Source organism: Stenella coeruleoalba, assembly GCF_951394435.1.
Source record: "Stenella coeruleoalba genome assembly, chromosome: 9".
NCBI lineage: Eukaryota > Metazoa > Chordata > Mammalia > Artiodactyla > Delphinidae > Stenella > Stenella coeruleoalba.
Window position 1 is genome coordinate 74116351 of NC_137155.1, and position 23877 is coordinate 74140227.

The following is a 23877-nucleotide window of genomic DNA, read 5'->3' on the forward strand; positions in this document are numbered from 1 at the left end:
AAGACATATACATACATAATTATTAAAGAAGACTGGATTTTCTAAAAAACAGATTCGTAGAGCAAGCCATGAGAGTCAGGGGCATGAGAGTTTATTTTTTGCTTTGTGGTGAAGGTGGAATTTGATCTTGACTTTAAAGAATACATAGGATTTAGATGTGGTACTGATAGGAGTTGGAGAGAGCATTTCCAGCAAAGGAGAAATTTAGCAAAGGTGCAGAGCCTGCAAACTATGGGATATATATTGGGACTTGTGAGGTTGATTAGAAGCCAATCTGGATGTTAGGAAAGAGCAGAAAGAAAGGCTAAAAGGCAAGTGGGGACAGATCAAAAAGATTTGAATAACAGATTAAGAAGTAGGTGATGAAGAACAATTGTAATAATGCTAATGGATAATATTACTTAAAATTGACTGAATTATTACTATATGCCAGTTCCTCTTCTGAGCACTTGCCACGTATTAGCTTATTTAATTCTCACAACAATTCTGTGAGTTGATTCTATAATTTGCCTCAGTTTGTAAATGAGAAAATAGAGATTTTGAGTAGTTTAGTAACTTGTCCCAGGTCAAATAGCTACTAAACAATTGAATCCAGTCAGTCTTACTCTGGATCATTGCTGTTCAGTATGGTAACCACTAACACCATGTGGCTGCTGAACACTTGTGAGGTGACTAGTGTGACTGAGACTCTGAATTTTTAAATTTCATTTAATGTTGATTAATTTTAACTTAAATAGTCACACTTGGCTAGTGGCTACCACACTGCACAGCACCTCTCTGGAGTGTACTCTCTTTATCATTCCATTTTTGAGTGGAGGAGAGTTATCACGATGATGCTCTATAGCAATATTTTCCAAAGTATCTTCTACGGAATATGGTCTTACATAAACAAATTCAAAGTCCAAGTAAGAGAAGGAAAAATTACATAGTATTTCCCCTGTTGGAAACTCACACTCACATTAGTATATTTAAGGCTATATAGTGAATATATACCATTTACTTTTTTTAAAAAAAATCTAGTAATGGAAAACCTCCTAACAAACAAAAGTCCAGGACCAGACAGCTTCACTGGTGAATTCTATCACACATTCAAAAATTAACACAAATCCTTCTCAAACTCTTCCAAAAAATAGAACAGGAGGGGACTCTTTATGAGGCCAACATTACCCTGATACCAAACCCAAACATGCAACAAGAAAAGAAAAATCACAGGCCAGTATCTGATGAACATAAATTCAAAATTCCTTAACAAAATATTAGCAAACTGAATTCAGCAACACATTAAAAGGATCATACACCATGATCAAGTGCAATTGATTCTAGAGATGAAAGGATGGTTCAACATCCTCAAATCAATCAACGTGCTACATCACATTAACAAAATGAAGGATAAAAATCATATGATCGGCTCGATAGATGCAGAAAAGGCATTTGAAAAAATTCAACATTCATTTATTATAAAAATTCTCAACAAAGTAGATATAGAAGGAACATACCTCATGTAATAAAGACCAGGTATGACAAACCCACGGCTAACATCATACTCAACAGTGAAATGCTGAAAGCCTTTCCTCTAAGATCAGGAACAAGACAAGGATGCCCACATTTGCCACTTTTATTCAACATAGTATTGGAAGTCCTGGCCAGAGCAATCAGTTACAAAAAAGAAATAAAAGGCATCCAAACTGGAAAGGAAGAAGAAAACTATCACTATATGCAGGTGATATTATATATAGAAAACCCTAAAGTTTCCATCAAAAAAATTGTTAGAACAGGGCTTCCCTGGTGGCGCAGTGGTTGAGAGTCCGCCTGCTGATGCAGGGGACATGGGTTCGTGCCCTGGTCAAGGAAGATCCCACATGCCGCGGAGCGGCTAGGCCCGTGAGCCATGGATGCTGAGCCTGTGCGTCCGGAGCCTGTGCTCCGCAACGGGAGAGGCCACAACAGTGAGAGGCCCGCGTACTGCAAAAAAAAAAAAAAGAAAGTTAGAACAGTAAACAGATTCAGTAAAGTTGTAGGACACAATATCAATACACAAAAATCTGTTGTGTTTCCATATACTAATAAAAAAGATCAAAAAGAAAGAAAACCATCCCATTTACAATTGCATCAAAAGAATAAAATAACAAGGAATAAATTTAGATAAGGAGGTGACCCGTGTATCGAAGACTATTGAAGACTATGAGACATTAATAAAAGAAATCAAAGAAGACACACATAAATAGAAAGATATACCATGCTCATGGATTGGAAGAATCAATCGTTTTAAAATGTCTATATTACCAAAAACAATCTACAAATTCAATGCAGTCCTTATCAAAATTCAAATGGCATTTTTCAAAGAAATAGGACAAATAATCCTAAAATTTGTATGGAACCACAGAAGACCCTGAATAGCCAAAGTAATCTTGAAAAAGAAGAACAAAGCTGGAGGTATCATGTTCCCTGATTTCAAACTATACTACAAAGCATTAGTAATTAGAATAGACACATAGATCAATGAAACAGAATTGAGAGCCCATAAATAAACCCATGTGTATAATGGTGTTGAGAAAATTGGACAGCACTGTGCAAAAGAATAAAACTTGCCCACTACCTCACATCATGCATAAAGATAAACTCAAAATGGATTAGACTTGAACGTAAGACCTGAAACCATAGAAGTCCTAGAAGAAAACATAGTCAGTGAGCTCCTTGACATAGGTCTTGGCAATAATTTTTTGAATTAGCAGCAAAAGCAAAAGGAACAAAAGCAAAAATAAATAGGTGGAACTACATTGTACTAAAAAGCTTCTACACAACCAAGGAAACCATCAACAAAGTGAAAAGACAACCTACTGAATGGGAGAAAACATTTTTGATCATATATCTGATAAGGGGCTAATATCCAATATAGATAAAAACTCATATAACTCAAAATCAAAAAAATATATAAAATTGGGTAGGAGATCTGAATAGACATTTCCCAAAAGAAGACATACAGATGGCCAACAAGTATATGAAAAGATGCTCAACATCCCTAATCATCAGGGAAATGCAAATTAAAACCACAATGAAATATCACTTTACATCTGTCAGAATGGCTATTATGAAAAAGATGTGAGATAAGTGTTGGCAAGGGTATGGAGAAATGGGAACCCTTATGCACTGTTGTTGGGAATGTACATTGGTGCAGTCACTATGGAAAACGATATGGAGGCTCTTAAAAAAATTAAAAATATCAATAGAACTACCATATAATACTGCAATCAACTCCTGAAGGAAATGAATAAGGAAATGAAAACACTAACTCAAAAAGATATGTGCACCTCCATGTTCACTGGGGCATTATTTACAATAGCCACGACACAGAAACAATCCAAGTGTCCACTGGTGGATGAATGGGTAAAGTAAATATGATCTACATTTCTTTCCTTCTATCTATCTATCTATGTATTTATCTATCTATCTATATTAGAATATTATTCAGTCATCAAAAAGAAGGAAATCTTGCTATTTGCTACAACATGGGTGGACCTCTTATTTCACATTATGCTAAGTGAAATAAGTCAGACAGAGAAAGACATATACCATATGATCTCACTTACATATGGAATCTTAAAAAAAAAAAAAGAAGCACATAGATACAAGGAACAGATTGGAGGTTGCAGAGGCAGGGGTGGGGGGTGAGAGAAATGGGTGAACTGGTTTTTTGTCTGTTGGTCTAAATAAATTGTTTAAATTTTTAAAAATCTAGTTTTTTCCTAACTTATTTGGCCAGGCTTTTATTTACTTAACACATTGAGCTAGTGTTTTGCTTAAGATGCTCTGAGGTAATGTTCTCTTGGATGATTAAAATGACACTAAGAGTTAGGAAGCTATTAAGTGAGGAGAGACTAGAGACTTATTAGCCATGAGGCTGATTACTTGATGTGGGTAGGTGAGAATTAATCAGGGTTTCATTTGGGAAATGACAGTGAAAGTGGAAAGGGGTCTGTGAGTGTGTATGTGTGTTCTTGAGCATGCAAGCATGTGTGCATATCTGATGTGGGAGATTATATATGAGGTTTACTAGAATTTCAAGTCTAATTAGCTGGGAGGATGGTCAGATATTAACAGAAATATGGAATAAGAGAAGAAATATATTTATGGGGGTGGATGTTCAGATTTGTATATTATTAGATTGAAGTGTTTATAGAATAGGTTCATTTAGCAGATATACCAAGTATGTATACAGGTATATTTAGCAGGAAGTTTGAATTGTGGGTTGGCTTTAGAGCACAGAGGAGAGGATATGGCTGTAGGTAGAGATTTTAGCGTCATCCACATAGAGGAACTAATTGAAACCTTGAGGATAAATAAAATTGCTAAGAGGAAGTGGGCAGATGGAGAAAAGAAGAGGGTCAAACACAGAACCTTATATTAAGAGTTTATATGTAAATTAATGTAGCTTAAGTACTGTGTGTAAGTTTGTGTTTGTGTGTGTAATCCATTCCATTTGAAATATTCTGAGACATAAAAAACAACTGGAGGTTCAAATAAAACCTAAAGATCTAATTTTATATTAATTTTTATTTTATGTAAATGAATTCTTATGCCCAATTAACTCGTCCCCTAAGAAAATCAATAAATATACACTGATAATTAGTAATAAATAATTCCTTGAAAAAGGTTGTAAAGTATTATTAATTTCATTGGAGAACAGCAAAAGTCATTCACAACTTAAAATAGAAAAACAAAATGCATTTCTGTATATTTTTATTGAATGGTGGCGCAGCAGACGCGGGTTCGTGCCCCGGTCTGGGAAGATCCCACATGCCGCAGAGTGGCTGGGCCCGTGAACCATGGCCGCTGAGCCTGCGCGTCCGGAGCCTGTGCTCCGCAATGGGAGAGGCCACAACAGTGAGAGGCCCGCGTACGGCAAAAAAAAAAAAAAAAAAAAGGTGAAAAAATGGACTAAATTTGAGCATGAGTGATGGCAGAACTCAACGATGACCTAATAGAAATTAGACGTGAGTTTCTCAAGTTTTTTTCATGGAAACTTTTTTTTTTAATGTGTTCAGAAAACTTAACGTATAGGAACATCAGACCATGAGTACAAGATTCTAAAACTTTTTCCACCAGTCCTATTTAAATATTTATACAAATTACTTAAGAAATGTTTTAACAAGTCATGAATCTTTACTGGCTTTAGTCGGGAAGTTAATATTGTAGCATGAGACCACTTTCACATGTCCCTGTAAGTTCTTAATATTAAATTTACAATGATACATGATGTAAGTTGAGGTAAGGTTAAAAAAAAGTAAAATTGCTTTATATAGGTAAAAAATTTAATCCTCGTATTTGTGTATTTAAGAAATAACAATTATTATCACTGGAGGAGAAATCTATTGGCCTCTCCTCTCCTCTCCACCTGTCATTTAGTAAATATGAACTACTACTTAATATTTAGTAAATATTAAGTAAGGAGCTTTCTCGAAATTTAAACCTCCTCTTCAGGATCACTATATTGCCAGCAGATGGCGCTAGTGTACTTTGTTCTATAGTCCAGAAAACAAACCTATAAGCCAAAGGTTACCTCAGCGATGCATTATGTAATATGGCATTAATTAAACATTTTGTTTCATTCCACTCATTAAGATTATTAGTTATCCTGCCATGTATGTACTAAAAGCCCAATTTGTTTTACCTCAGTAATATAATATATGCTTTAACTGAATGACCTGTTTCATTTTGCAATTTATTTTAAAGAAATTGTCTAGCCTTGAAAAGAAGAAAAAGAAAAAATATTTATGTATTAAAAGTCCAGAGGTCGTTAGGTTTAAATAATAAACTGCAAAGATGCCAGTGGAGCTGAAACTAATTTAGGTGGTGATAATGTGAGAGCTGCTGTGAATATTAATTTCCTCCATCATTTGTAATTTTGTAGTGTTAGTGGATACATTTTTTTCTCTTATGAAGAGATTTTTACTTTTCACATACAATAAGCTATAAGATGATCTCATTTAAGAATTCAATAGTTAACATGTTTTTATTTTAACTTTAATGTTTTAAAAAATTGTATTCTTGTGTGTTATTATGGAAATTCATATAGATATTTGCTTGCTAAATCAAAATAAAAAATTGGATGCTTATTTAGGAATATAACTCAAAGAACTATTAGTGTGTTATATGTTTTGGACCTAACATTTTGCCAACTACTGGAGATATGAAAATGAAAACAGTTAATATTTCTGTCCTCAAGTAGCTCACAGTCTCATGTTATGCAGTTATCTGTACACCTTAAATATTTTGACATTTTTGATGTTTTGATGTAATGTTGCCAGATTGAACTAATGAAGGGCTTATGATACTGTTAGAAATTAATTAAGTAAAATTAGGAATTTGGAAGATACCTACAGAATCTCTGATGCTTCCTAAAATAGTAATGTTGGTTTTGCAACTGTAAGTCTCCTTTTAACTCATGTTTTATATTGTGCCTTCACATGGTATCCACAGTTGCTGGAGAAAATTCCTTGTTCAATAAAAGACAAAACCAAAGAAAAAATTCCATTTTGAACTTTGTTAAGAAGCTTGGTAATACAGGTAAGAATAAATTTTTAAGTCATTTCAAGGGGTTATCAAATCACATTGTTGTACCTAATTCTCAGTGAAATGGTTGTCTATTGTTATATTCTAGAAAGAATATACTGTGTAATGTTCAGAAACTTTATGTCCATTAAATAAATACTTAACAAGTAAGCAAGAATAAAATGACAAGAGAGAAAGAAGCTTGCAAACTATGGTTTTGAACGTTAAAGTTCCAAAATTGTAGTCCACACAATAGTCAGAACTTATGTCTATAAAAATTACAAGTTTGTGATTGTTTGGGGTTTTATACCACTGAAGTGACAAGATAACTTGGAGGAGAGCTTGAGCTCTCAAGTCAGACTTGACTGTGTTCAAGCTTTTGAAAAATGACCGATATGTATATTTTGTGTTGTATAAAATCTCCACGTTACAGTTGTATATAGATATCCTGTTAAACTAAACAGTATTTAATAGTCATAATGATTTTAAGTGAAGCAAAATAAGGGAAACTATAACTTTTCATGTCATCATTTCTAGATAGATGAGCTTATCTGCAAATAGGTAGATTTCTAGCAAACCAGTAGCACAGGAAGAGTGTTCTCTTGCTGAAGCATTTATGAGTCTTTCTTATGTAAGCACTCTCTCTTTCAACACACACACTCACACACGTATACATGCACAATCTAGACCACAAACAGAAAAAAAAGTTTCAAATTTATTGATGAAAAAACATGTTTTGCATTGTTATGATCAAATAAAGAAATGATTTCTAATATTATTTTAGTAGCAGAAACTTCATTAAAGGAAATCTCAAATGGATGGTTACAATGTAAAATATATATATAAATATAAATATATATATATATGTATATACAAAAAATATGTAAAGGACTGGAGTTCTTTCTTCCCATTGAAGAGGTGTTGAGGGTTTTGGAGACCCTCCCTTAATTAATTTATTTTAATTAATAAATTTCTAATATCTTTTAGACTCTAAATCGTAGTAACGTAACCCCATAGTAACTTAGCCCCAAGGCTACAAATTTCTCAATTTAAAAGGCATTAAGTAATTTTTTTCTCCACAGCTCATAAAAGCAACCTTTAATAAGACCTTTAGTTTCCCTCTCCTTCCTTAAGAAGAAAATTAAACCATAAAGTTCCTATCCTTTCCCTACTTGCATTTATTTTTGTTTTTCTTATTGTAGTAAGAATAATTAACATGTAATCTACATTCTCCAACCCCCGCCCGTGGGTAACCAATTGTTCCTGCACCATTTGTTGGAAAGACTATCCTTATTTCTCTGAATTGCCTTTGAACCTTTGACAAAAATCAGTTGTCTGTATATGTGTAGGGCTATGCCTGAAATTTATTCTATGCTGTTGATCTATTTGTCTATCTCTATGTGAATATCATACTGTATTGTTAACTACAGCTTTATAATTAGTCTTGAAATCACATAGTATATTCTTCCAACTTTGTTCTCTTTAAAAGTTGTTTTGGGTATTTTAAATCCTTTACAATTCTATATCAATTTTAGACTTATCTTCTCAATTTCTGAAAAAAAAAACAAACAAGCAAAAAACCAAACCGCTGGGATTTTGAGTGTGAATGTGTTGATTCTATAGATCAATGTGTTGTGTTTTCATTTTCATTAAAATGAAAAGACTTTCTAATTTCTCATTAGATTACTTCTTTGGCCAGGGTGTTATTTAGTTTCCAAATGTTTGGGGGTTTTCCTAATATATTTCTATTACTGTTTCCTAATTTCCATTGTGTTCAGATAATATACATTGTATGACTTGATCCTCTTTAATTTTTGTGATGTTTTATAGACTGGATGTGTTTCTGTGTGCACTTGCAACAAATGTATATTTTGCTGCTGTTGGGTGAAGTGTTCTATGGACATAAAATAGGTGACTTTGTTAGTATTAAGTCTTCTATGTTCTTACTGATTTTCTACTTGTACTATCGATTATTGAGATAGGTAATTGAAATATGTGATTTAGTGGTGGATTTGTTTCTCCTTGTAGTTCTGTCAGTTTTTGTTTCATGTATTTTGAGCTCTGCTATTAGGTGCATAAATTTGGGGGATTATTATGTCATTTGAATTACTGGCTTGTCATTATGAAATGAGCTTAATATTTTTGTTATAAAATCAACTTTGTCTAATATTAGTATAGCCACTCCAGATTTAAAAAATTGTTAGCTTACTATGTCTTTTTTCACCCTTTTACTTTTAGCCCCTTTTATCTTCATATTTAAATTGGGTTCCTTATAAGCAACATATAGTTGGGTCTTGTTTTTTGTCTAATATGGCAGTCTCTGCCTTTTCACTGGGGTGTTTAAATTTAAATTTAATGTGACTATAGATACGGCCAGTTTAATTAAGTTATATATCGTGTTGGAGGATCAGATCTTTGGGCTTCCTTCCTTTTACCTTTTTTAAGGCTGGATGTAGTTGGCATGTCACCTAGTTGTGTAATTTTTCCTATGTCCCAGCTCATAATTTGGGTGATCATATGATTTACCATCCAAACAAACCAGACACTTTTGAGAGTGCAAGTGTGCTATTAATTATATTTCTTGGGATAACTGGTATAACCTGGGAAAATCCTGACCAAAGCAGGTCACACACTCATCTTATTTATAACTTTCTTTTTATATATGATATTTCTTTGTGTACCTATTTAAGCAGACCTTTTTTTTTTTTTTTGGCCACACCACGCGTCTTGCGGCATCTCAGTTCCCTGACCAGGGATTGAATCCGGGCCACAGCAGTGAAAGCCTGGAATCCTAAACAGTATGCCACCAGGGAACTCCCCTAAGCACACCTTATGAGCAAATTTGAGATTTGAGAGTACAAGCCTGGTCATCATATACTAAGCATCTCATGTCTCCTGAGACTAGTGTTAATATTAGATTCTATGAAACAATCTTGAGAGCAAGATTATCAGATACCCGCAACTTTAGCACTGCATGTTTGTCGAGAGTCACTGAATACTACATAAGAACATATAGGTGGGATTTGTTTACCTTGTGTTAATTAGTGAAGTTATGGGACTTTTGAAACTCTTAAAGATACATTTAAATTAAAAAAAAATCAAACTAGGTTTTTTGAGCTATGTAAACAAAATATCCAGTTCAATAAATTTTTTACTTTGTAAAAAATTACTTTAACATTGTATAGAAATTTTAAAAGTGATTTATATATGAGAGTAATAAGCACAAGTACAGATGAGTATGAAAGAAAAATAAATATGGTGAGTATCATAAAATCTGTGATATTCTCAATCACATTTCTATGATACATAGTTATCTGGAGACAACTGACTGTAAATAAGTTTAGTTTTTGTTTGTTCAATTTAGTTTGATATGCCACACAAATGAAATTCAGAACATTCTATAAAAATTAGTTGTTAAATCTTATAATTTATCTGTAGTTAAAATCTTTTTTACCTAAAATATTTTCTAATTTCAAAGTTTTCATAATCCTATGTTTTAGAAATTCCCTAAGGGTCTTCTTTTCATTGGTGTAAAACAGACCTCAAAGGACATTAAATTTTCACAATTTGTAATAACTGTGTTATTCTTACGCCTATTAAAAAAGTTTCTTTTCAAACTTTGAAAAATGAAAATAATGATTTCTGATTATCCTTATTCTTCCTGTATACATCATTTTCATTAGAAATTAAGTTAACAATGACAAATTACTATAAAAAAGGACTTCATTGAAATCTGTGCAAGTTGTATGTGAATAACAGCTACCAGACAGAGTACAAAGCTTAATTACATATAGTTTACAAAGACAGATTTGTATTCATGAATGCATAAGCATTAATGACAAGGAGAAAGAACTTTTGACAAACAATTGTTTCATTATGAAAATAAAATTTTAACTATTATTCCAGTTCCTTCAGCCATAACTTTGATATATCTTAAGTTGGTTAAAACTTCATTTTACTTACATGTTCTCTTACCTGTTTTTGAAATGCTCTTTGGTCCTGGGAGCTGTAGGAATTTGTCTCATTCTCAGCTTGGGGTGCTCCCTGCACAGCCCTCTTCCATTTCACCCTCTGCCTTGCCAACTCCTCATTCATTAGACATCAGCTTAAACATCAATTACCAGGAATTCCCAAAGATCGTCTTCCATGGTTCCTCGAATAGATCAAATGCCTCTGTTATCCAGTCTCATTGCAACACTAGTCTTTTAGAGTAGTAATAACAATTGTGATGTAAATAACTAATTACTTAATTATTGTCTGCTTTGGGAGCTAAGATGAAAATGCCAAGACGGTAGGAATCATGACTTTCTACTGAGTTCTCAGTACCTAATAGAGCCAAACACAGAGTAGGTCCTCGATTAATACTAATTGATTTTGTTCTTTCATGACTGGAGACAGGAAGGTGAGTGGAGGAAGGATAGGTGTTGATGTTTGTATAGGAAAGTATGATTAGACCAGAGTGTCTTTTTGTGCTTTAAAATCCTGTGTATATGAAAGAAGAGATGTGAAAGCTTTTGAAGTTGAGAGTATTATGTAAACAATTAAGGTAATTATTTTCTTATAACAGATTTGTTAGTAATTTAATTGATTTGGTTGCTTTAGTAAAGTTAATCTGGTTTATTGGTTCAGACTTGGGGCTTATGAGTTTGAAGTTGGATATTCTTCTAGTTAACTTGAGTCAAGGAGTGGGGAATGTTTCTATGGACGCACACTGTAAAAACCCCAACTTGTGTAGTACATGGTCCTGATGTTCATCAGTGGCATTAATCAAGAGTGAGGGTGTCTTAGAACAACTGTATGTGGTGTGCAACTTCACTGAAAATTCTAGTTAACCAGTATTTATTGAGCACCTGAGATTACTGAGAGAGTAACTGGCCTGTGGAACACAGTATCTAGCAGAAAACCAATACTGAGTTCGTCTCGTAAAGACAGTTATTATCAGTGTGTAAGTGTAGCTTACTTGGTAGTGGATCTACCTTCCCTTTTTATATGAATTAAATAATATCTAACAATTCCGCCATGTCAGTAGATATAACTCATGGTAAGATTCTCAGTCATACAAATTTCAGCTGCAGATTTTTGATTTACTCAATTAGTCTCTCCATGTTTATGATCATTTGAAGATAACTCTTTTGAAATGAAGCTGAATTTATATCATGATTGACAACTTGTTTTGAAAACTTTCTTCTCAAACCATAGTGTAATAAAGCAGGCACTTTGTAACAAATCCTAATAAGTAATTTTTCATTGATTTTCATATGAATATTGTTGAATTTTGCTGAATTTTTCATTGACTTTCATAGGAATATTCACAGAAATATTGAAATATAGGCAATTGCTTCACCTATATGTTTCCTAAATTAGTCATACATGCAAACTGTTAGCAAGCCTAGAATTTTTATCAATCTAGCTACTCATTACCTGTTGTAGACTAGTAATACTTCATATACTCTATTCCAGTTTTGCATTACCACCAATTTTATACTACCACTTAGTACTGTTTTATAGATTCTATATTATAAAGCAAATAATTTGTTAGATAATTTAAATGTAAATGGTAGATATTAAATTATAGAGACAAATTACCATACCGGTAACTTGATGAAATCTTTTTCACACTGAAACTTAAAGGAAAAAATGAAGACATCTTATTGAGCCAAGCTCAATAAAGGAAGACTGTGAGTACATTGCCTCAGAAATTTGAATATCATGCAATCAGGCTGCCAGACCCAGCTAAGTCAAAGGGGGAAAGAAAGAGAAAATTAAATCAATTCAACTTTCATCCTATTTAAGGGGAATATTTTGGCCCTTTTAATGACCCCCCCAAATCCTTTACTGAGTCATAGTTTTTTTCATTAACATACTTTTGTCTAACTACCTGTGAAAACAGCCTCAATCTATCTACTTCCTTCACAAGATTGACCAGATCAGGGAAAAAAAGTCAGGCTCAGTAGCTGTGGCACACGGGCCTAGCTGCTCCGCAGCATGTGGGATCCTCCTGGACCAGGGATTGAACCTGTGTCCTCTACATTGGCAGGCAGACCTTCAACCACTGTGCCACCAGGGAAGTCCCAGTCAGTCATTTTGATTTTAGAATTTACATTCCCAAAGAATTAAGGATATAAATGGTGATTAAATTACAAGGCAGTCAAGCAGAGACAATTTAACTGATGTTAACCTGAACTATGGTATAATGGTACTATTTCAATTTTATTTAAAGTAAAATCATGACACTGGGAGGAAGGACAACTATTATTCACCTTCCCTAATGCATTCTGATTCCTAACTGAATAATGTCAGAAATACATTTCAAGGGCTAATGAAAAGAGGGAAGGAAAAGTGGTTTACTTCTTGCCCCTCAAAGTGTGGCCGATGAGCAGCAGCATCACCATCACCTGGGAGCTCACTAGAAAGGCAGAATCACAGCCTCACCTCAGACTTACTGAGTCAGAATCTGCTTTTTTAACAAGATGCATGTGATACATGTGTATACTAAAGTTGGGTTGCCCTGGAGGTCTACAGTGGCTTTTTATCTTTTTATATCTGCATTAGAAGAGGAATATCTCTACCGTCAAACAGCTATACAAGAGGAAGAACTACTTGAAGTCACCAATTTCTGAGAATTATTAATTCAGGCAAAAGAATATTTCTCCCATAAGGGCCTAGGTAAGGACCTAGGACTTGGTCTCTCCTTCTCTCCATTGGATTATATGGCTCTTTGGAATAAGTATTTGGGATAATTCAAAACCCATTGGATTAAACATGTTTCCAAAATAGTGATATTTTTATGAATTTATAAATAAGAGATAGAATCTTGAAATTCAAAAATTACATCAGGGTTGTTTTTGACAGTAAGTTATACCATATTAGAGGTACAAAAATGAGGTATATTCATTGTACGGCAACTAGGACAATAACTTTATTGTCCAAAAAAAACCCTCTTTACATCTCCTTCACTGTTTTCTGGATGATCATTTAAAATTTTTTTCAGATCTTTTAATAGAACCAAATATGTTGGTAAATAGCATCTGTAATTTAGGTGTTTAGCCCAGCCTTTTTCTCTGTTGCTTAATCACTATTAGCATTAGCTGGCATGATATATAATGCTGTATTAGAGAATATCTCTTCTGAGCTTTATTAATGTTGATGATATATACTACCTGTTAGTAAATATTGTCAATTATCTTTAGTTTCTGCTGAATAAGTTTCCATGTGTTATCTTTAAAAGTATGTATAATGTATCATGACATATGTCTTTTAAGAGCAGGTATGTGTTTTTATAATACAAGAAAATATAATGAGTAATAAATAGTAATAAGCGATTAACATTATCATCTCTCTTTCTAGATCTAATATTTTGAATTTCTATCCAAAAAATGTAAAATGTCTGGTTTAATGAAAGAGGCTAAAATTAAGTTCCTTCTTAACTCAGGGGGATATCATGATTTTGTGGAAATAGCACTGTACTAGGATAAAGAAAATAACCCTGAATCCTCCTGTGTACACCCTAGCTTTGTGGCTTTGAAACAGTCACTTGATGTTTCCTGGCCTGAACTAAAATACTGCCTTAAAAAACCTTCTAGTTTTAGATCTATAATTAGGGAGCAATGTTTTAAAATTCCCATACTCTTATTATATATATAATTTTATGTTTATTTGTTTTTGCTAGTATGAAAGTATTAGGTGTGAAATATAAATCAGAATGATGCTTCTAATAGTAAATCAACTATAAATATTTACTGATTTTTTCCTTAAATAACTTAACATCATTCTAAATATTTAACATATGGGTTCAGAAATACGAACTACAAAGAGAGATTTAAGAACTGGTTGACTTGTTATGGCACATTTTATCTACAGAATGTTTGTTATTAAACTTTAATAACACTTTAATTTTTGTGGTGTTCTAGATAGTAGGTATCTCAATAGTCAGTTATTCCAGCAAAAGTAATTTGACTTCATGAACTTGTTTTGGTACAAACTAAAAAGTTAGCAAGAAGTCTATCAGCAAATTCTGCTTTTTAAAACAGTCTATCTGCGACATAGAAAAACTAATTAGTCCACATTTTCAACAGTTAATAGCCTGCCAATGAATTAAAATACCTTTTCCAAAATATATTTCCTGCTATTGCAATTTAAATTGTAGATATGCTCATGGGGATCCTACAAATAGGACACTACAAATCTTGAATCAATTCAAAATTGTATACATCCTGGCTTACCTCTTAGGAACAGTAGTCCTTCAGAATTAACCCAGAGGCTGTCTCCTGGGCTTAAGTCCTCAGTATATTTGCTGAATGAACATAATTCTCAACTTTTAGGTTGTGCATTTTTTTTTCAGTTGACAGAGTCCTTGAAGGGACAGTGGATTTAAATAATTTAAGCTTTATGGTATGTATTGCAGAAGGATATCCTTTAAAATTTGGAGTCCTATCATTTTTTGATATTTGATAATTTTCGAAGTGAAAATGGCATTAATTGTTTTAATTTGTTTCTGAAATTTAGCATATTTCAAGTTTGTTAGACATTTTGTTTTCTAAAAATTCTTCTATACTTTCTGTAACTAGGAGCTTTTTTAGAGACCGGCTTCCACGTTTACTCTTTCTTCACATCTCCTTCCTAGGCTGATGCTGTTTCTTCTATCTGAGAATTTTATTTACCTTTTAAAAGCATCATGTTAAGTAAAACATCTCTGCTTTGTCCTAATTTTTCTGTTTTCTGATGTCTCATATATTCTTCTAATGACCAAGTTCTCTAAATCATTATTTTATGCTCAACATCATGTATTATTTATTTTGCTGACAAAATTATTCTCAAGTTCAAAAAATTTTAGAAGTTCTTTATTTTCATTACGTAGAAATTCTCTGCTTGGCAACAAAGGCCTTCAACTTAAAGGATCCAGATCCTATTTTCCCAGTGTACTCTCATGCATGTGAGCTATACCCTACCCAAGCTGAATTAACTGCATCCATTTTCCTCTGAATTCATCCGATACATTCTGACATTTGTGTATTTGCTGATTTTGGTCTCACTCTTTTGACAGCATTGTCCTGTTATTTCTAGTTGAAACTCTGCAAGGCACATTTTAAATTTTACATTTCTTCATGAGAGCTAATTTGATTCTCGATGAGAGTTTACTGAAAACACCGTTTGTGGCATTTACCATGTTGATTTGTACAGAAGTTGCTTAAATTACTGTACAGTACTGATATCAGCACTTTAAGTACAGGCTCTGCCCACTCCTCCTCCTGGCACAGTGGGACTTTGCACGTAATGGAGCCTCAATATATACTTGTTTAATTGAATTAAATGTGAGTGGTAGTTGGTTAAATCCAGCTTTATTGAAAAGCTTGAATTAAGGCCTAAAGCAAAAGGTCTCAGAAGTTCTCATGGATTTTCATATTTGATTTACACACTGAGCCAAAACTTTGGAATTATTACTGACCTGGCTTAGAGAACATATTTATAAACATTCCTTTGGGGAAATGCATTTCCTCATTTCCTCTCTTTTGAATAAGATAGATCCACTGAAAATAATTCCATAAGCAACTTGTCCTAAGGCACCATGTGCTTTGGGCACTAAAACCCCAAAATACAGATGGTATTTAAAGAGGGCAGTCAATACAAGGAGTAGTGAAATTTAATTTTTTCACTTTCCACTTTAAAGAAAAAAGTAAAACAGAATTGACAACGTTAACAGGAGGTAATCTTTGGAGAGTTACTTTAACAAAAAATTACAGAAAATCTATAACTACCATTTAATTAGAAACTGGTACTTATAAGGTATGTAAGTGTGAGAAGACATCTACTACTGACCAAGATGGAGTAATAGGACTGCATTTGTTTACCACCTGGAAGAACAAACAAATGAAATATAAAATCAGGCTGATAGATGTAAATGTGTATATGTACGCACACACATGCATAATACGATAGTTTACAACAAAGGACAGTGATCCTTGTTTGCAGGACATTGTACCAGAGAAGAGAGAGCTGAGCAAAGAATTCCAGAGATACTCAGTAGTCTCCCACCAATATTCAGCTGAGTAGAGAGCAGCACATGTGTATGAAGGAACTATATAAGGCTAGGGAAAGAGGCATCCTGAAACAGTAGGAGTAACACTGCCTGGTGCTCATATGGGTTTGGGAAGAGTACCTATTTCCACTAGCCCACATAGAAAACCTCATGATTCACTGGGAATTGGGTATAGACACAGAATGGTCTTGCCTCAGTAGCAGGGAATAATTAGCCTAGACTGACCACAGCTTGGTCCCACCTAACAAGTCTTAAAAGTAAGACCTGAAAGGACCAAACTTGCCCCCAACTGTGAGAGCAACTCTACCTCCTCTGTTCCACAGACCAAGTAACCAGTGCTGGTTTTTTTCTTTAACTGCCAACAATGTTAATCCATTTGGGAACTAGGGGTATTACCGCTGGGTAAGTGTGTGGATTTGGTTAATATACTGTAAGCCAGACTTTGGTCAGGACTCCATCTCCTTGCTCCCATTTGCTCCCATTCTAACATGGAGGTCAGGAAGACACTTCATGTCTTCTGGTATCAATGATATCTTGAACTCTTGTGTCCTCAGACACCTGGGTATCCCTCTTGCCCTGGTATATAATAGCTTGAGTAAATGGCCACAAGTCTGTGTGGGGAGAGGGAGGGGATCATTCCACTGTATACTTGCCATCATGTTGCAGGGATGATGCAGTTCCCCTGAGAGTTTTGGTCACCTCTTCAATCAATAGACTCCAGTCTGCACCTGACTAAGCTCGGCAAGCAGTCATGACTTTTATTGGGGCAAAATACTCTCAGCCTTTTGCTCATCCATTCTTGCTCACCTTTTCTTCGTCTCACGGTTTTTATGGTGAGTGGTAAAATATACATAACATAAAATTTACTAGTTTAAACATTTTAAGTGTACAGTTTATTGGCCTTAAGTATAATTACATTGCTGTGCATCCACACCATATCCATTTCCAAAACTTTTTCATCATCCCAGACTGAAACTCGGTACCCATTAAATAATAACTCCCCATTCCTCTCCCCCTACTCCCCAGCCTCTGGTAACCACTGTTCTATGTTCTGTCTCTTCCTCATTTTTTATTGTATATATTCAGCACTACCCTGATGACTGCCAGCCTATTTTGCCCCTCAGAATGCCATGTTCTATTAACTTTCTCCATAATTCTCTACTGGTCAGGCACTCCTGGCAGGCACTCTGATTTTGTAGCTCATTAAAATAATTATAACAACCTGATTTCTGGCAGTTAAGTCACACCACCTGACTTTTATTGCATCAGGGACCTACCAGCCCCTTTGCTATCAGCAAGCTAGTTTCTGTGATAGTGTCTACCACCAGCCCTGGCCTACAGAAAAGAGCTATCACTGAACATGTTATGATGCTAATGATGCTCACACCAGCACATTTATTATTGTCTTGGTAAATAGTGTGTTTTCTAGGCCTTCTCAAAGAACATAATCCTCTTTTGGGTCTTGTAGCCTCACATAACATAACTTCCAGCAGACACAAATCCCTGAGCCTTTTATTCCCTTCCTCTACCATTTGCCACAGCAATTCAGGTATTTCAATATCACTCACCCTGGGTGACTTTTCCCTGGATTCTGCTAGAAATCCTAGCAGCAAATTTGCACTATTTCCTGGCTTTTCAAAAAAAAGTTAAATCCTATCTCCAAGTCAATAAACTCTCCCTTATCTAGTCTTATGGTCCAGCCGCTTTGCCTGGGTACCTGCTGAATCCAGTTCTGTAAGTTCTCCTCTGTCCCCTGCTTGCTACCTCTCATAGCTCTTTTGGTATATAGTCTATTTTATCCCTCGTTAGAGCCAACACTTCCCTGGATGCATCATTAAGTCAACATTTATTGTAGGTCTGTTGGCCAGGAGGAGAAGTCAGGGAAGCTCCTGAAAGGGAATTTGTTGCTTTGTGTGGGGGAAACCTCTATGTTATCTCTCCATGTGGAAGAGTGCTAGTTCTCAGTGGGGAGGAGTGGGACTATTCTGTACATTCAGAAAATGGTGGTGAGTCAGACTCTTCAGGGCTACCCACCTAGATGTCTCTATACCATGTGACAGCACCCAAGTATTACCCATCTAGGACTCTGACTTCAGCATGAGAACCATGCCTCGATTCAACATTCAACCATCTTCGAAGCTTAGCAACTCTAAGCTATTGAATACTGGGCTTGATCGTCATCTTTTTCTGCTTGCCCACTGCATGAGAAGAGGGCTGCTTCTTAGCTACCTAAGAGGCTCTCTTGCTCTCACACTTAACTTTCAATTATTTGTTAATTTCTTTAAGCTTTTCATTATCCACCTTTAAGGCAGCAATGAACTTAGTAAAAATTATTTAATTTCATTATTTTTATACTTATTAACACCCTTGTACTGTTCAAATGCCTGAATCTTCACACTATTCACAGCACAGCCCTCCAGCAGACAGGCTGCCAGGGAGCCACAGGTGTAAGTTTTAATGATTGGAATACTCCCTTGTTCCAGAGGCTGTTGGTGCTCCACTTGCCTCTCAGGTGGGGTCTGCATTGCCAGCTGAGGAGTGACAGTCCCCATACCCCATCTTACCACCTGCCTTCTCAGACCACTCCTGGTACCAACTGTGCTCCTTGAGTTATCTGGAAATCGGGATGCTGAGACAAAAGTTTTACTGCAGAGTCATACCTATGAAAGAAAAAGGGAGTAAGGAAGAGGCAATCAGTTTACCAGGCAAAACTCAGAATGTCTCTGCGAGCCTGGTAGCGAGCTCTGGAGCAAAGATTTATGTTAGAGAAAAGCTAATTGGGAGTAGAACTTTACTTAGCTTTAATCAGCCTTTGACTGGGAGCCAGCATAAAAACTTAGACTAAAAGCTTGGCAAACCTTGAAGGCGCTAAGAGCTGGAGGTTATCAGCTAACCACACTCCTCACAGCTGAGCAGTGAGTCTCTCTTGAAGAATGATCAGCAGGCCGCGTCCTCATGTCTGCCAGAGCTCTCATAAAATATCTGCTTCTTTATTTTGATTTTTTAAATCTGTTTCTGATTTTAACAATAAACCCAGGAATTGAAAGTTTCAAAGGTTGCCCTTGCTGGAGATGTTTTTCATCTCTCCGAGGAAAAGGTACACACACCTGCCAGGTACCTGGCAGTGTTGCACTGCAAGAGAAAGGGCCTCAAGGGGAAATACACTCATTTTTACTGATTAAGTCATTATCTTATAGATTTCAAGTATGTGCTCTAACCTGCTCTTTGCCTTTTCATATATATAATTCTTGATTTCAGTGAAAAGGATTGAATCCTGCTAAGACATCTTACATGGGAGATATTAATTAGGCAACCTGAGTATTTTTAAAAAATACAAGAGAAATTTTGGAAATATTCAAATTAGAAATATATTACTTGTTTGAGGAAGTCCACATGGAGAACACTAATGATTAGACACTTAGGATATATGTTTTCTTGTCTCTACCACTATAGTTCGGGTAATATGATAATTTTAAGAAGTTTTAGTTTTTTTACTTGCTATGAAAAATATTTACCCACTAAATTAGCAGTTAGTGAATAATATTGCCAAAAAACTCTTAAAGCTTTCTAGGAGCACACAATTATGTCACTTCTATCTACTTCAAAATTTATTATACTTGTTAATTAAAGCATGTCCCCAAAGACCTTTGGTTGCCAACCATGTATTAACCTGGCTGGAAGTGCCCTATATTTGAAGGTAAAGATATTTAACAAAAGTATTGTATAAAATAGTCATTTTACTAATCCCTATTGGCTTTCCCTTTTAGGGGAACAAAAGGTATTGAAAGTAAATAGTTTCACTTAAATGTTGTATAAATAAGGTATTTAACTAATCTGCATTGGTCTTTACCAGTGCATTGTACATTTGGGACTCTTAAGGTTGACCTAGCACAAACAGAAAGGCTAATTTATGACAGGAGTGAAGGGGAAAATTGCTGTCTACAATGACTGCTGCCTAAGGAAGGTGGGCACTCTAAATTAATGTTTTTCTATTGAGTCCATAAATAGATTTGAATATGCAAATATGGGCTTTGGTTTGAATTTCAAAGCAGTGTTCAGATGATTATTTGAACTCTCCTGGAAAGGAGAAGTTGAGAAGGGGGAGATGGGATAGAGGAAGAAAGGAATCAGTGATGGGGAGAACTGGGAATTCTAAGTGGGATAACAGGGCCAGTGGAAAACATCCTGGAATGGGGTGATCAGAAGTTTAATACTAAAAACGTGTTTCCATTTTTAAATTGTAAATCCTATCCTGGTTTTTTCACATCTTCAGTAGAATCTGTCATGCACACAAATGCCATGTTTGAGACTGAAAAAATTAACAGAATTAACTCAGCAGAAGCCAGAGATGACCACGAAAATCTAAGCCACTTCCACATTCCACGCCCACCCTCCAATCCCTAGTGATTAACAGAAATCTTGGGAAGTTTTTTGAATTTTCCACAAATAGTGCAATTATAGTTCAAGTCCATTAACTAAGTCTTAAGGGGCAGGTGATCCAGTTAAAATATGAGTTGCATAGGGATACTAGAATCCAAGAAGGGGACCTCAGTAATAATGGAACCAAGAACTCAAAGTTTCTTCAATGACTCATCTCAGTTTCTTTGGATGCATTAGCTTTTTTTAATTTTAATTTTTATTGTGATAAGAACACTTAACATGAGATCTACCCTCTTAACAGATTTTAAATGTATGACACAGATTGTTAACCTATTTGCAAAAGTTAGAACTATTTTCACAGATGAACATTTAATCTGTTTTCTTGAAGTCCTCTGTGGGAAAGCAAGTTTTCAATATCCAATAGGCACAATATTGTACAGCAGCTCTCTAGAACATACTTATCTTGCACAACTAAAAATTTACACCTGTTGCATTTGTTTTTATTCATCTTACTGAAGACTTTCTTTCTCCACGTGGTAGAAAACCTGACTTCCAACAGCTACCTGGAGGGAAATGATTAAACTTTCTGGGTCCCAAATCTCTAAATCCTGGGGAAGGGTATGATTCTTCTTGACTCAGATCATTTCAGATCATATCCTCTGCACCAGCCAACTGTGGTATTGTATAATTTACACTGTATACCAGTACAAGGATTTTGTTTTAGAGCACCAGCATTTTGGGATATATCTGTGTTCCCATAGTCATCCATTTATTCTTCTGATATATGAATTAGGAGCTTTGCATTCCCCAAAACGTAAAAGGTGTTTTAATCCACGGGTTAAAGAATATTATAAACTGCCTTTTCCAATCATAAATCATGTCAACATTGAAAAATAACATCTACCAAGAGAATTTAGGCACATGGTAGCAAATTATTAATAGAACAATTGAGACCAGGGGAAGGATGCACTTGTTATAGTCAGGAATAGATGATTGATGGTAGAGCAAATTTTTTTTCATGAAGAATTTATGTTACACTACCCACAGACCATCTGGAAAGTCTTCTCTGAATGTTTACCTGTGTATTTTGAGTTTAATAACAGTTCTAGACATCTCTTAATTAATCACATTTGTCAAATGATGGTAAAGGTAGACCAAGAAATTCTTTCATTTCTTCCATTATTCTTGCAGTTTTGCTATAATATGCTGAAGTGATGGATTAACCCTAAAATCTCAATGGCCTAACCCAACAATATTTTTCCCTTGCTCATGAAATATATCCAATGCAAATTAGTAACTGGGGCTGGTAAGGCTTTGGATTTACAGTCACTCAGGGATTCTGGCTGGCAGAGGCCCCGCTATCTTGTATCTGAATCCATGCGATAGGCAAAGCAGGTTTTAGAAGGCCTTTCACTGGTGATTAAGTGAAAAGACCTGTGGCAAAGACCTGTGTAATTCTGTTGGCCAGAACGAGTCGCGTGGCCCCACCTAACTGCAAAAGGACTGGGAAGTATAAGAGGGTACATGAAATAATTAGTAAACGGACTGTCTTTGCCACACTGCATTCCAGACCTATATTTGTTGAGCAAGAGAAACTTTAATGAAATTAAGTGGCAAATTTAAAATATCAAGTTATTGCTCCTACGTCGTTATTTCAAGGGCACAGCACAAGTAAAAGATGATGAGATAGTTAGACCCCTAACTCACTTTCCTCCTGATTTTCATGCTGAGGACACTGCTCTTCCTTCCTCTCACAGTGAGCTAGCTCATGCGTTGGATGCGGATTCCTCAGTATGCCACAGAAGTGCTGAGACCTCTGAGGTGACTCTGTCAAGAGAAAATAAACACATTAAATCCTACACAAAACAAAACCATATTTTATGCAATGTAACGTCAATTTCTGGTTGAGAACTTATTGTTTAGGTTTTAAAAATTAGCTTATGCTCTTCCTTGACCAATTCTTCACCTTCTCTGTCATCCTCTATCCCTAATCTCCTTCTAATGAGGAATAGGTTGAGTGAACAGAACCAATCCCCATCTTGAGGTATTTACTGTAGGGTACTGCGTCTTTATTCAATATTTCCCCATATGACCCATATTAGAGTTGGAGCTGATGAAAACCAAATGAGACGCTGGTGAACTACAACAGTAATCAGAGACAACCAGTAATATTCACACTGTAGCAAACATTAGGCCTTCTTTTGAAAAATGATTAACATTAACACCTTAAAGATCATTTTTTTCATTTAAAAACAACTTAAAGAGTAATCTGAAAGGGATGTGCTGATTTTAGCAGGTATAACATGTCTAACTATTTAATAAAATATCACAAACTAGTCCTGAGTTAGATTCAGCAATTCCAGTTGCATGCAGAGAGAGACATATTCTCTGGCAGAGAAGCTTGTAGTGAGTCTTATTTATAAGATCAAAGTTATTTTTGCTTCATTCAAATATGAATACATACTTATGCAACAATTTAGGAAAAGACTTTATGAAATATATGTCTGGATGAATTTCTTGTGATATCTATTTTTGCACGTTTTTAAAAACATTGAAATCACTGTTGTGGGTTCTTAGAGACGGACCATCTGTCACAAACCAGAATTATCACTTATCGTAACTTGTAACAAGTTTATTAAGTAACAAAAAGAGATTTAAATCAGAGTATGGAAGATTATGTCCTGTATGACTTTAGTACCCAGGGAAAGTGCAATATTAGTATTGGGAATTGTTCATAAACATGGTTTTCAGGGGGTACTTCTCAGAGACTCAGCAGTGCATCCTTCCCCAATTCTTCCTCACCAGCATTTAGGCATATACTTGGGAAATGAAAAAATAATTAGCATTTATCATAACAATTTTTTGAATATATAAATGCAAATAACAGGAAGTAAAACTCAAAGACATTTTCT

At 35.0% G+C, this 23877-nt stretch overlaps 1 long non-coding RNA gene across 3 annotated transcripts in view; it reads right to left on the reverse strand.

Annotated features, from left to right (window-relative positions):
• Positions 1-18719: 18719 nt before the first annotated feature.
• LOC307191942 overlaps positions 18720-23877 on the reverse strand; it is a 94439-nt gene continuing 89281 nt past the window's right edge. For all 3 annotated transcript variants that reach the window (XR_013829905.1, XR_013829906.1, XR_013829907.1), the window contains 2 exons: positions 22673-22792; positions 18720-19245 (listed from right to left, as the gene is read on the reverse strand). This is a non-coding gene — a long non-coding RNA (uncharacterized lncRNA). The remainder of the gene's footprint in view (positions 19246-22672; positions 22793-23877) is intronic.